The sequence below is a fragment of the Dermacentor albipictus genome, chromosome 10, assembly GCF_038994185.2.
Source record: "Dermacentor albipictus isolate Rhodes 1998 colony chromosome 10, USDA_Dalb.pri_finalv2, whole genome shotgun sequence".
In the NCBI taxonomy this organism is placed as follows: domain Eukaryota; kingdom Metazoa; phylum Arthropoda; class Arachnida; order Ixodida; family Ixodidae; genus Dermacentor; species Dermacentor albipictus.
In genome coordinates this window covers 98,369,843-98,381,284 of record NC_091830.1, presented here as the reverse complement: position 1 = coordinate 98,381,284, position 11,442 = coordinate 98,369,843, and the positions used below count along the sequence as shown (strand labels likewise).

The following is an 11,442-nucleotide window of genomic DNA, read 5'->3' as shown; positions in this document are numbered from 1 at the left end:
TGTGAAATTCTTTCTTTGAGAGTAAGCAAAACTTCAGTAGCATCAGGTAGACGGGGAGTAAAAGAATGCAACACTGTGGTTTTATATGAAGGAGCGTCCTTTAATATGTGGCCATAACAGTTCAGTAGATGCATGGAAATAATTTTTAAAATAATAGAGGAATGTGAAATAAATTATTTGACAAGCTCACACTGCCATTGGCAAGAGCGGCCACACTTTAGTGTATTCAATGACTAGTCATTTGTATCCGTCTATTTATGTCAGCCTAATGGTCCATGTAGCTCTTTTGATTGTTGATTTTGCTGCATTGTGGCTTCACATTTTAATACTGACATCTTTTTTCACATTCAAAATGAGCTGAGAGACACCCAAGCTGGAATGCTAAAGGTGAATTTTTTGGCCATCCATTCTGTAACGTCACCATGATCAAATACAGTGATGCCGTGAAAATGTATTGCAGGAAGCAGAAAAAACATTGCTGATGCAACTGCAAGGCATTTGCTCCAGTGATCAATTGGTGCAGAGTGCCTTCATTAGGAGACATGGTGCCTTTAAGCACTCAGCTGAAAGACTGCAACTGCACCGGGACTGGGAGTGAATTTCAGTGTCACTTGTGAACATAATAAAGATAGAATGTGCCTTCTTCAGGGTATATGCCTGATATGGGAGGGGTGTTCAGAAACAGTGTGGACATTAGTGGTCTACGTGAGTGCACATCTTCCTAGTTTTACCTATGTCATGCAGCAGTGCACTGCTAGAGGTATCAAACCAGAGCAGCAGCATCCTTTGAGAAAGTTGGCTGAAGAACGAGCAGTGATCAAAGCTTTCTGCATTTCAAGGGCCAAATTCCAGAAAGATTGATGCCGAGCTGGACGGTGTGAAGTGCCGGTCACCACATACTGTAGCCAGCATGGCATGAATCTCCTTGGCATTATGCCTCGTTAGGATACAGAAATTGCATCACTGTTCATAAAAAAAAATTGGAAATTGGGAGGTTGAGGGGAAGTGGCAGGGCTCCCCTCTGGAGTAGCCAGTGCATGCCCATTGCTATACTGATAATCCTACCTTAATGAGAACCAGTGATGCATGTTAACCTATTACGCAGCTAAGTGCATTCCTTGTTTTGTAATAAGGGGACACTAATGACACCTTAAATGAATTTAAAATAAAGCATCGTTTTAAATGTCTACTTCTGTAAATTGCTTGGTAATTGCTTGATTATTAGAGAAAATAAAGTTCAATTTTCTGAGTATCGCCCCAAAATCTTCGTGCTGACATCTCATTGTCACATCGTGGATTTCAAGTATTTTTACAAACTTGGGTTGTATTGTTTCAGTAAAAGTTCCTGACGCTTTTTATTTTGGGTTTTTGGAATACGATGAAGAACATCTTTATTTGTAAAAAAAAATTGCTACACCTGAACAGACATCATCTAAATCCATGACGTCACAGCAAGCGGGTGTGGTAACTTCAAGGCAGCACTGCCAACAATCTTTCCTCTTGTTGCTTTTACAATTTACTCACCCTCTTGTCATGGTACGAGTGAATCTCTTGAATTGTAGGAAGGTCATTTACAGATACATCTAAAATAATTTTTCTCTTTAGTGCTTTCTTGCCATAGTTGCTTAGGGGTGTTGGCACAGCGCCGCTAAGCACGAGGTCACATGATCAAACAACCGCATTTTGATGGAGGTGAAATACAAAACTGCCCATGTACCTTGCAACCTGATTTGGTAAAAATTAATCCAGAGTTCCCCACTATGGCGTTCTTAAAGCCTGTTTCACATGCAAGCGAAAATGCTTGCAAATCCTGCCGCCGCGCCGCAGAAATCAGTTTCAAGCGGTGGTGGGAGCGGCAAGGTTCGGGCCAGTTGGAATTTCATCGCAGCGGCAGAGCGGCAGCACTGCTTCCGAACGGCCCACCTCGACACGTGACCAGCGGAGGATTAGTGCTGGAAAGCCTGCGCATAGGACGATGTTTATTTACTTGGTACACGTGGTACAGGCAACATGCCAAGAGAGCTTTTGAACGAATTGTTAAATTGCTAAGCGCAGGATATGTATTTATAAAATAAAAATTTGAGAGGCAGGGACAAAGCTATGTTTATGTTGGTAGTCGCAAACTACCGAAACTGGCTGAAAGTCCTGTGTTTTATGCCAGCAACATTGCTATTCGCAGCAGCGGAAAATGCGCGGCGGCAATGCATATGAAACGAAACTTTGTGATAAGCTTTGCAGCGCCGCGTCGCTGTTCGCTCCATTCGCTGAATCGCTTGCATGTGAATCAAGCTTAAACATCAGATTGTCGTTTTGGCACTTAAAATGCCAAAATTTAATTAATTTAATTTTACTTTAGTGCTCCTTTAAGCGGTAGAATTCATGATCTCTGCAAAAACTCATGCTCAAAGTATTTTCCGTAAAGATTAAATAAACAGTAGATATAAGTGTCTATTTATATTTTGAATTCTGTGATACGTGATGACTATTAGTGGTACAACGAGACAGAATTGTAATACAATGTGTGACGGCACGATGATGCACATCGAGGAAATGACCGAGTCTCCCTAGAGGTCCTTGACATGGACATCAACTGACTGTCCACAAACTTCTGAGTTCACTCCGTGATCTTGTGCAGCCTGTGCTTTGCGAGTAGATTAATTTAATTGAGGTTTAATTTAATTAATTTAATTTACTGTCCTTGCGGCTTATGTACATTTCATACAGTGGAGTGGAATCTCGCATTACTTCTGGAGCACAGCAAGCGAACGTGATGTGTAGTGGTAATCTTAGTAATGATCGACAATCATGTCCCACTTCGAGCTCCTAATGCTGCTTGCCAACACAAGCAGCAGCATCTGCTCAAGATAGCGTGAAAGAGATTCATTGAAAAGTGGCGTATGCCCAGGGTCGCATACCCAGTCACCCAAGCTGTTCCAACGGTTGGTATTGAACTCTTCCCTCAACATAGCAGCCCAATCTCCCCATTAGACCATGGCTACATATTCACACAAATGGATGGGACAATCGTGACAAACACCTGAAAATATGAAGTATCCCAAGAATGGTAATCACAATAAATAGTACTAGATGTGCATTAGCGCAAGCTCTTGGGCCAGTTGGTGCATGATGAACTTGAAAAAGGGGGGTTCCAGCAAAACAAAGGACGCGCACACATGGAAAAGGCGCTAGACAGGGACGAACGCTGGTCCGTCCCAATGTCCGTCCATGTCTAATGCCGTTTCCTTGTGTGCGTGTCATTTGTGTTTCGCTGGTGCTCCCCTTTTTCAAGTACTAGATGTTTGGATACTTTGGTTTATTTTTCTTGTTTGTGCTGGATTGTTTTTCTGAAACATGGGGCATCCAGACAGCATCCGAAGCTTGTAAGAAGTCAAGTTTAGCATTTTAGATTTGCAACAGGTATTTTTGTAATTGATTTGCAGTAGGGCTGTTGTGTGAATGTACTTGAAAGGCTTAAAACTGTTTTGCTAACATTTACTTAAACATGCAGGTTCACATACGCTGTAAGAGTGCACATTGAGAAGGTTATCCTGGCCCAGCTTACCATGGCCTGCCATGGTGGACCAGGAAAGTTTGCAAGGGCCTTGCTTCACCATGTGTTCACAGAGGAGGAGCTCATGGGCCATTTGGGCTTTGGAAATAACACCAAGGGGCAACAGAGGCTCTTGACCCCATCAGGGTCAGTGTTGTTATAGGCAAGTACCATATACCCTTTCCGGTTGCATTTTTACATTCACATTTGTTTTCTAAGTTTATGAACTTGCCATTGGCATAACAAACGACTTTCATGTAGCCTGTGTGTGCAGTTGTGTGCTACAATAGCCTACCATTTGGAATGACTGTTCATATGATCTTGAGTGCCTAATGCCGCCATACTCAAATGCTTCCAAATTTAAAAGCTGCCTTCACTGCCGAAAGTTTTTAGCATCTCCACCAAATAAAAGGAGCTGCATTTGTGCATTAGCAGTGCTACTTGGCTGTCATTGCAAGGAATAGTTGTCTGTGAAGCACGCTCCAAATCTGTTGGCATGGAGGACATGGTTAAGTAGCCTGAAAGTGTTAATACACGAATTGCGGAGAAGCTATGCTCAAGTGTGGTTACTGCTCAGCTCGAGCAGGAGCACGTTCACCAAATTGCAGAAATCAAAACAAAACTGCTCTCCATGTTCTGAGATGTGAAACAGTAGTTTCACCAATTTTAACAGACCACATCAAATCAAGGTTGCTCCTATCTTGAAGCAGGTCCATGTGATCCGAGACAGCAACCTTTCAGCGGAGGGAACCTGAGTGTTGTGGCAATTTTCTTTTGGTAGTTTCAATCAAATAAACAACAGGGACAGAGTTGCCAGCTTCACAGTCAAGAGTACTATGTTTAGTGGATGCTTACTTATTCTAAGCACCTAACCTATGACTCGTATTTAATAACATGCACTGTATCACTTTGTATTCTAAGATAAGAAAAAAATATTTATGTGGCTTTTCCTCATATACTTCAATAAATGGAGAATAGGCTCTTGGGGCCTAATGTATAAAGCTTCTTACAGACCATCGGACATGTCCACTACTCCCATTCTGAAATTGTTAGAATTGTTTCCTGCTTCCTTATTTCACCTACCTGTTAACATGGTTATGAACCATTGCCAAGTAGATTATAGGCTTAAATTTATCAAAAAGATGAATGGGCTTTTCTGTCGCTCTTGTTTAGCCCGTTGAGGATCACATTTTGGGGAGAAATATGCCTCTAATTTAGGAGTTATATATCTTTTGTAGTGTGCACATACTCAAAACTTTCGACTTGAATAGTGTCCTATTCAATTTAGTCTTTGAATGGTCACTATTTTTAAATGTGAGTATTATTCTAATATTTCGAAACACCAATAAAACATGAGATTTGAGCCAAAGTACGGTAAATTTTCAGCTCCAATAACATAGTATAGACGTAAAACGTAAGAACTTGTAAGAATAGCAGACCAGGCTACGTTACTAAAGTAGCTGTACTTTAGAGGCTGTACAGCAATCATTCATGCTTACTGAAGAGTCTTGTGCATGTGAAGAAACTTTTTGCTGCTCCATTTGTGCCTTTAATAAACAGCTCTTCATAACGTAACAATGACAGAAACTTGCTAACTTTAAGAATACTAGTATGTGAACCTCATCTCACATTAATTGTGATATCAGCTGTTCATTATTCAGAAGCTATCCAATATTTGATTTGCTTCTGGCATTATTCGGTTCAGTCTCAAAAATCACTTTTCGCGCATACTTAATATTGTTATTGCAGATTTAAGTTCTTCAGGGCGACTTTCCGAGAAAATAAACTGGTAAATAATTTTTTTAAATAACAATAAAGTGGCAATACCATTTCAGTATTTGCAGTTTTACATGTTTTATTTTTTTATGCAGGGGAAAGCAGCATAATTTTTTCTGTAAAGAAACTTACGGAAACTTGTGGCAGCACTCCCAAATTAGTGCAATGACAGACACCAAGGAGCTAAGTGAAAAATCAGTTTGGGAGAAACCCAAGGGGCGACAGCACTATAAGAATATTTTCTAGAAGTCTCGGAAGGTTGCAGCACCTCCAGTGGGAGGCTAGGCAACACTTTGTTCTGAAAAGGCAAATTTTTTCAGAACGTTCCATCACAGTGACAGACGTATGGCAGTGAACCCTAAAAGGGTTAAAGAAGTCAGTCCTATGGCATATGGCTCTTAAAAGACAGCATTTCTTCGTATCTGTCACATTCTGCATGTGTCATGCTAAGCAGTTTGGCGCACAACTACACGGAATCCTCATTATAACAGTAATTCAGTCGTTGAGGAAGAAAGCATACTTCGCTGTAAGCAGTGTCTTCTTTAATGTGGAAAGTCCTAAGTCATTGTAAGGCGAGAAGTACGTTCCGATTGCATGTGAACTCAGGAAACCTAACATCAAATGAACCTACACTCAATTATAGTGACATGACACTATTGTATTTGGAGCATGGAAAAGCACAGGGAAGTGCTGCACATTTTAATTATGAAACTTACAAGAAATAATTTTAGTTGTCAGTTCAGGTTTATTTATAAACGACATGAATTTTTTTCACCATTTTGTTTATCAGCAAGCAAAGTTCACATCTTTGACATTGAAGATATTCATAAAGTTATATTGCTACAGTGTTTTGTTCCTCTTTGCCCTTTCCTGCATTTTACACTTAGTGGAGTCCTGTGCCACACTAAATAAATTTAAATGGTCATGCTGTAAAGCTGTACCCATGGAAAATTGGAATAAAGCAACACAAATACATAAATCAATTTCATTGTAACAAGGGCATATTGCATGCCATTCCTTTGCATGTGGAAGTTGTTTTTTAAAACTTATTCTGGCTTGTTTTTGCAGGCTTCACGTGTCGCAAATTTCCTGGTACCAACATGCCCTATGTAAAGAACTCTGGCCTCGCTTCTTGCATGGGACCCTGCCCCTGAAGCAACTGCCCCTGCCCCTTCACCTCTGAAGAGCCCAAGTTGGACAGCTCAAACCAAAACACAAGTGTTGTGCTTTTGTAACTCTCGACATTTTTATGTTTTATGTTAGTCTCCTGAAGGGCCCAATTTGGATTTCTCAAATGAGCATACAAATGTTGTGCCTTCCTATGCCTTGACATTTTTATGTTAATTTTATTTATGTTAATTATGCTAGTCTCCTGAGAAGCCCACATTGGATTGCTCAATCCAGAATACAAGTGCTGTGCTTTGTTATAGTTCACTACATTTTTATGTTAGTTTTTGATATGGTTCCAGTAAGGATAGTGTTTCCTTATTAATATATTTTTTAAGTAGCTTAAGTCATTTCATGCCAAACCACCCAACAATTTTCTCAAGAACTGTTCCATTATGGCAAACCATTTCAAGTTTGCTTGATTTTGAGTAGGTACAACGAGAAAATTTTTGAGAAAATTTGCTTTCATACATACTCAAGTAATTCCAGGGCAACCAACCAGCGTTTTGTTGGCCATCAGAGATATAGTTGAAGCTCCGAACTCTTGCTCCCCATTTATTTTCCTTCACAAAAATTTTTTTGAATTTTGGCAAAAATTTATTGTTCTTGCCCAGCTAAGCTAGAAGCCACTGATACACGTTTCTTCTGAAAGGGAAATTGTATGATCCAGATATTCAGGTGGTGTTCATGTCAAGAGACTGAAGTGGTGTGACTGCCAAAATTTGCAAAGTTTGAATTTTCTTCTAACGTAGGGAAATACAGAAGGCACAAAATGAATATAAAATCAGACTGGTTGACTTGGGATAGCAGCAAAATATTTCAAGCCTTGGAGGTTCAGTTGATCAGCTAAAAAAACTGTAACATTGAAATTTTTTGCAAGCTTCGTGTTGAAGGTAAAAAATTAGCTTTGGTGGTTGGCACAAAAGTATGTCACCCATCATTACACAGCCGTACATGTCTGCTATGCATGTGACATGAAACAAAAAGTGATTATTCTTTAAGTGCGATAAGGTATTTTTTATAATGTTCCTTTGTGGATCACACATACAGCATAAATATAGCATAAATATATGAAGCCATGTCATCTAGCAAGGAGAGGTTAATATATTAGCCACAAGAACTACTCAACAAACTGACTTGCCTTTTTTATCATTACGAAGGCAGGTGACGTCAAGCGCTGCTGCTGCAGTCTCAGCTCGTATTTTTTTAACATGAACGCAAAAAGTGGTCGCCAATGGTGTCTGACCACATCAGATTGAACATGGCACATATGACTTTTATAGATGAGCATGTTCCAGCTCTGAAACAGTGGTAGCAAACAACACCACAAGAATTTGTTCATACTCATGTAGGTTTTCAGTCTTAATTGTGAAGGTGTTTTCTACATGCATCATCATTGGGCTTCAGGGAGCAGGGCACAAAGTGTCCTGCTCCCTCTATGTTGCATTGCAATGCGACATGCCCTTTAGGATGCTTTGTATGAACAATATCAGTGCTCTTTATAGATATACTGTCTACATAATAGCTGATATTTCTTTTTCTAAACTGCATGAAACATATCTTTTAGCACTGCAGGATTCCCTCACATATTTATTACGTACGAGGTCTGTTAGAAAAGTATTCGACCTTTTTTTGCGAACACCTGGTGAATATGAAACAAGCGCGTTTTCATCAGCCGCCCTTGAACCTTTGTGCGCATGCATGAATTTTTTCCCACCTGCCAATAGCGTGAATTGCTGGGACGCAGCGTTTGAATGAGGTAGTACGGTGCTCTCGTCGGTTTTTTATCGCAAGGAAAATGGCAGAGCGACTGGAGCAGTGCTACTGCATCAAATTTTGACAGAAACTGGGCGACAGCCAAGTGGAAACCATCTGGAAGATTCAGAGTGCTTTCGGTGACTGTGCTATGAGCAGCACACAGATTATGGAGTGGTACAACCAGTTTAAAGACGGCCACACATCGGTGGAGAGCGAGCCACGCTCCAGTCGGCCATCAACATGCCGAAATGACCAGGTCATTGCCGAAGTGAACCCCGTGGTGATGCGGGACCGTCGTGTAACTATCCAAGAAATTGCGGAAGAGGTGGGCATCAGCACATTTTATCCATATTCCATTATCGCCGAAGATTTGGCCATGAAGAGAGTTGCGCCGAAATTCGTTCACAAGCTGCTCATGGTGGAGCAAAAGCAACTTCGTGTTGAAGTCTCGCAGACATGCTGGATTCCACAAACAGTGACCCCAACTTCATGAACACCATAATCACTTGTGACAAGTCTTGGGTGTATGTTTACTACCTGGAAACCAAATCCCAGTCGTTACAGTGGAAGCATTCCACGTCGCCAACCAAAGACTGCTAAGTGTGCAGCAACGTCAAAGTGTTGCTGACTGCTTTCTTTGACTCCCACAGTGTGGTACATCACAGATACACACCACAGGGTCAAACAATCACTAAAGACTACTACAGGGATGTCCTCCATGGCCTATGTGATGCTGTATGGAGCAAGATACCGAAGTTGTCAACAGGAAATTGGCACATCCTTCAAGACAGTGTTTTTCTCGCACTTGATTCAGACTTTATTGGCGAAAAACCAGACTCCTGTAGTTAGACAGGCTCCTTGCTCTCCTGATATGGCGGCCTGCAACTTCTGGCCGTTTCCCAAAATCAAGGGGCCATTGAAACAAGCATGATTTCAGACAAGAGAAGACATTATGGCTGCAACGACAGCTGAGCTAAAGTCCATTTGGAAAGAAGCCTTCTCGGAATGCTTCTAACAAAGACTACTTTGAGGGTGATTAGGTTTCCAACACTTCAGTTATGCCAGTTTTTTTTCTTCAGCCAAAGGTCGGATACTCTTCTAACAGACCTCGTATTGATATTTTATGTGCAATGGCTGTATGGTTTACCTGGCCCACACCAAACACAAGCCTCGTTGCATTAGAGCATGTGTCCCTTAGCAATAAAATGCAGACCCTAACACCGCTTATCTGTCATCTGTGCATACGAAGCCAACTTTGTCGTTGGCTTTGTCGTGGGCTGTCAACATTGACAAACAACACATTTCAACAATACCTCAATGGGCTTTCAATTTTGAGGCTCAACACATTTGCAACAATGCTTCAATGGGCTGTCAACATTGACAAACAACACATTTCAACAATACCTCAATGGGCTTTCAATTTTGAGCTTCAACAATGCTTCAATGGGCTTTCAACATTGACAAACTACACATTTCAACAATACCTCAATGGGCTTTCAACATTGACAAACAACACATCTTCAACACTGCTTCAATGGGCTTTCAAGAGTGAAATACACCATAGTTTCAACGATATGCCAACGATCTTTCAAATTGAGAGGCCACAATGATGTTTCGACAAAATGTCGCAAGCCAATTATCAACACTTGTCAACAATTTCCTCAATGATGTTTCAACAATTCGCCAATGATCTTTCAAGGTCATTTGTTGACGTTGACCAATGATATTTCAATAACCTTTCAACAATTTTTTTTGTAAGGGAATGGTTGCTGTCCTCGCATTTAACGCCGCACGGACACTGCGATTCTCGCTGCAGGTGGAAACGAGCGAAATAATAGACAGTTTTAGTACTGCGTACGTAGCCTACGCAACGGCGTTGCGTACGTAAGATCGCTGCGTTCTGCAAACTGCGCATGTGCAGAACGCAACACAAACGGTACGAGATGCGTACGCGGCCGCTGCGTACGCACGCATCCGATTCTTGCGTGCGTACGTACGGAGCCTTGCGTGCTGCTCTCGTGGTTCTCGTTCGTTCGGGAGAGCGCGAGACAAGAGTTTCGAAAAATGGCGGTGTCGAAGGCGACCAGCGGAAGACTGTTCTTTTCCGTGGCGTACGACTTGGCTTTGCTGCGTGGAGTGAACGCGCAGAAGGCATTCCCAGACCCTGCACGTTGGGAATGCCTGGCAAAAATACGAACCTTGTTTTTGAGAAAGTGTTCAGTGTGTGCTGTTTGCGCGAAAGGCTCGACCTGCTTTTGGCGCAGTTTGTCGCAAATGACCGTGCCAGCCCCAGAAAGCAAGTACTTGGTTTTTATTTTTCTCTATGTGATTCGTGCATTTCATCCGCATTAAAAGTAGAGTCTCTTAAAGGCCTAAATATAGTTCGACGAAGCGGGAACGCGCCCACACGTTACATCACGTTAGTCAGATCAGCAGCGTCTAGTTTGGCCGACGGTTCCACGTACTGGTGGACACGGCCAATGCGCTCCGACGCGCCCGGCGTCTAACGCGCGCCCTCTTGCGTACGTAGGCATTTCGCAGTACTAAAAGCCCCAACGCGACACGCGCTCCTACGTTCCGAAAAGCCCTTGCGTGCTGCGTACGTATCGTCATGACGCAGTACTAAAACTGTCTATTATGGGAAACGCCCATGCGCCGGGAGCAGCGTGACGAGCGGCCTGGGCGGCCTGGGCGGCGGAAAAACCGCGGAATGCGCGAGGCCGCTGGGACCCATTTGAAACATTCTGTGTCGTTATTCTCTTGCAACCATCTGGTGTTCCACTAGGCGGTCACAGTAACATGAAACGCGCTGCGAACCGCTCTGAACGGTTTCTTAAGCACCCGATACGTCCCCGCGTCGCCGCCAGATCGGCTAACTCCTTACCATACACGCCACTGTGCGCGGGCACGTGATGGAGGCGAATTACCGACTGCTCATTTATTCGCGCCAGCATTACTTTAATGTCTTGTATGCGTTGGCCTTTCGTCACGGGTTCCGCGAGCGTCGTCAAGAGCGACAAACTGTCCGAATATAGGTGGATAGGGGGAACGCACCTGTGCGTTTCAACGAAGCGCAACGCTTCGGCAAATGCACATAATTCGGTGCAGTAGGCACTAGACGCTTCTTGCAAACGGTATCGAAGAACCGCAATCATGCTGTCCTTAGGGCGCAACACGACCACTGCTGCCCC

The 11,442-nt window shown here is 42.5% G+C and overlaps 1 long non-coding RNA gene across 1 annotated transcript; it reads left to right on the top strand.

Annotated features, from left to right (window-relative positions):
* The first annotated feature begins 345 nt into the window (after positions 1–345).
* LOC135897295 (uncharacterized) lies at positions 346–6,760 on the top strand. The gene is made up of 3 exons (XR_010562991.2): positions 346–387; positions 3,509–3,697; positions 6,395–6,760. It is a non-coding gene; the product is annotated as an uncharacterized lncRNA (long non-coding RNA).
* Positions 6,761–11,442: the final 4,682 nt, after the last annotated feature.